General features: G+C 36.8%; 1 pseudogene; it reads left to right on the forward strand.

The window, feature by feature from the left end:
- Positions 1–1,570: 1,570 nt before the first annotated feature.
- On the forward strand, positions 1,571–2,068 carry LOC118540190 (ubiquitin-fold modifier-conjugating enzyme 1 pseudogene; annotated as a pseudogene).
- The last annotated feature ends 1,109 nt before the right edge of the window (positions 2,069–3,177 follow it).

Genomic DNA, 3,177 nt, shown 5'->3' on the forward strand with positions numbered 1-3,177 from the left:
GAGACAGAGAGAATGAGAGAGACAGAGCACATGAGAGGGGGGAGGGTCAGAGGGAGAAGCAGGCTCCCTGCCGAGCAGGGAGCCCGATGCGGGACTCGATCCAGGGACTCCAGGATCATGACCTGAGCCGAAGGCAGTCGCCCAACCAACTGAGCCACCCAGGCGCCCACAAAAGACTCACTTTTGACCTAAAGACACATACAGACTGAAAGTGGAGGGATGGAAAAAAATATTCCATGTGAATGGAAGAAAAACAAAACAAAGCATGGTAGCAATAGTTATATCAGATAAAATAGACTTTAAAACAAAGACTAACAGGAAAAAAAGAAGGGCATTACATAATGATGAAGGGAACAATGCAAAGAAGGATATAACAATTGTAAATATCTATGTACCCTATATATATAATATATATGTAATATATATATTATAAAGTATATTAACAGACATAAAGGGAGAAATTAACAGTAATATAATAGTAATATAATAATAGTATAATAATAGTAGGGGACTTTACCCCTTTACATCAATGGCTGGATCATCCCACAGAAAATCAATAAGAAAACAGTGCTTTTGAATAATACATTAGACCATATATATGGACTTAACTGATAAATACAGAATATTCCATCCAAAAACAGCAGAATACACATTCTTTCCAAGTGCACAGGGGTCATTCTCTAGGATAGATCACATGTTAGGCCACAAGACAAGTCCCAATAAATTTAAGAGGATTAAAATCATATCAAGCATCTTTTCCTACCACAGCATATCAAAGAGGAAATTAAAAAAAGATCTTGAGATAAATGAAAACAGAAACGCAAAAATTTTTGGAACACAGCAGAAGCAATTCTAGGAGGGAAGTTTATAGTGATTCAGGCCTACATCAAGAAACAAGAAAAATCTCAAACAAATAAATAATCTAACCTTTCAACCAAAGGAAATAGAAAAAAACAAAGCTCAAAGGTAACAGGAAAATGGACATAAAGATCAGAGCAGAAATAAATAAAATATAGGCTAAAAAACAATAGAAAAGATTAATGAAATTAAATCCAGATATTTGAAAGATGAACAAAACTTATAAATATTTATCCAAGCTAATTAAGAAAAAAACAAACGAGAGGACTCAAATAAATAAAATAAGAAAATGAAGGAGAAGTTATAACTGACAGCACAAAAGATTATGAGACTACTCCAAAAACTTATATGCCAGGATATTGGACAATTTAGAAGAATTGAATAAATTCCTAGAAACATAGAATCTTCCAAGACTTAATCAGAAAGAAATATAAAACAAACAGCCTGAATACTAGTAATGAAATTGAATCAATAATCAAAAACCAAAAGTCCAGGACCAGATGGCTTCCCGGGTGAATTCTACCAAACATTTAAAGAATTAGTATCTATGCTTCTCAAACTATTTCAAAAAAATGAAGAGGAAGGAATGCTTCCAAATTCATTCCTTGAGGACGGCATTACTCTGACGCCAAAACCAGACAAAGACAACATACACACAAAGAGAAAATTAGCACCCTAGTCCAAGAGAGTACGTGAAGTCACCTGGTGTGTCATGCCTAAGATCCCAATTCTGAAGACTATCACTGGACCTGAGATTGGGAGTTGTGGGTGCAGCAACTCAAAGAGGACTATCAATCTTAAATTCAGTATGTGGATAATAATAAGAATGTGAACAATGTTTGCTTTTGACAGGAGTACAACAAGGAAGGGACTTGGTGTTTGGAAAATGCTGTTACACTCATGGTTCTAAATATGTGTTTGACATCAAATTTGACATTCCTACCATATATCCATTCCACTAGTGCTTCAGAAATTGCAGTCCCTGAGCTGGATGGAAAAACAACCTGAGCTGGATGGAAAAACAAGAAAGATGTACAGGGGTGGCAAAATATATCCCACTGATCACTTTAAGCCATTGTGGGCCAGAAACGTGCCCAAGTTTGAACTAGCTCACCTCATGGCTCTGGGGCTGGGTACATAACTGGCAGTACAAATCCCTGATTGGATTCAGAAGGGCATGATGCCGCTTAAAGAGAAATGCAACCAGTGAAGGGTCAAGCCACTGAGGCAGGACAGAGAGACTTTTGATGGGCTACATTTCTGTTTTCTGTGCATCACTCTTCTAATCTAAAAGCTTCCCCACACCTCTTTGCCCATAATTGTTACTAAGTAGCCACAGCAGGCATTGCTTAAAAACACCACCACATTGTTGCTACTGAATTTCAAGGCTACCCCTGGAGAGGAAAGACTTGGGCTTTGGAAAGCCAAAAGTCAATCTATATCCCTTCCCCAGGTGGAGCAATGTGAGATCCCAGAGGGATCGGGTGTGCTGAAAAAGGGTACATTGTCTTTTTGGTTTCTTGAGATAACTCATCAATAGAAACCACTTCTTCTGGTGGAGGGAGGGAGGGAGGAAGGGAGGAAGGGAGGGAAGAAAGAAGGTAGGAAATTACAGGCCAATATTCCTGATGAACATAGATGTACAAATTTTTGACAAAATATTAGCAAACCGAATTCACCAATACATTAAAAGAATAATTCACCACAATCAAGTTGGATTTATTCCAGGGATGAAGGATGGTTTACTATTTGGAAGTCAATCTACATGATACATCATACAACAAAATGAACAGTAGAAATCATATAATGGTCTCAATAGATGTAGAAGGAGCACTTGACAAAATTCAACACCCATTCTGATTAAAAAACTCTCAACAAATTGTGTTTAGAGGGAACATACCTCAGCATAATAAGGGCCACATATGACAAACCCACAACTAACATACCCAATGGCAAGAAGCCTAAAGTGTTTTTCTCTAAGATTAAGAACAAGACAGGGATGTCCACTCTTGTCACTTTAATTCAACACAGTACTGAAAGGTTTAGGCACAATAGTCAGACAAGTAAAAGAAATAAAAGACATCCAAATTGGTAAGAAGTAAAACTGTCACTATTTGCAGATGACATGACACTTAATATAGAAAACCTGAAAGACTCCACTGAAAAACTATTAGAACTAATACATTCAGTAAAGTTGTAGGGTGCAGAATTACTATACAGAAATTTGTTGTGTTTCTATATACTAATAACAAACTAGCAGAAAGAGAAATTAAGACAGCAATCTCTTTTACAATTGTGTCAAAAGAATAAAATACCTAT

This window comes from Halichoerus grypus, chromosome 7 (assembly GCF_964656455.1).
Source record: "Halichoerus grypus chromosome 7, mHalGry1.hap1.1, whole genome shotgun sequence".
NCBI classification, from domain to species: Eukaryota; Metazoa; Chordata; class Mammalia; order Carnivora; family Phocidae; genus Halichoerus; species Halichoerus grypus.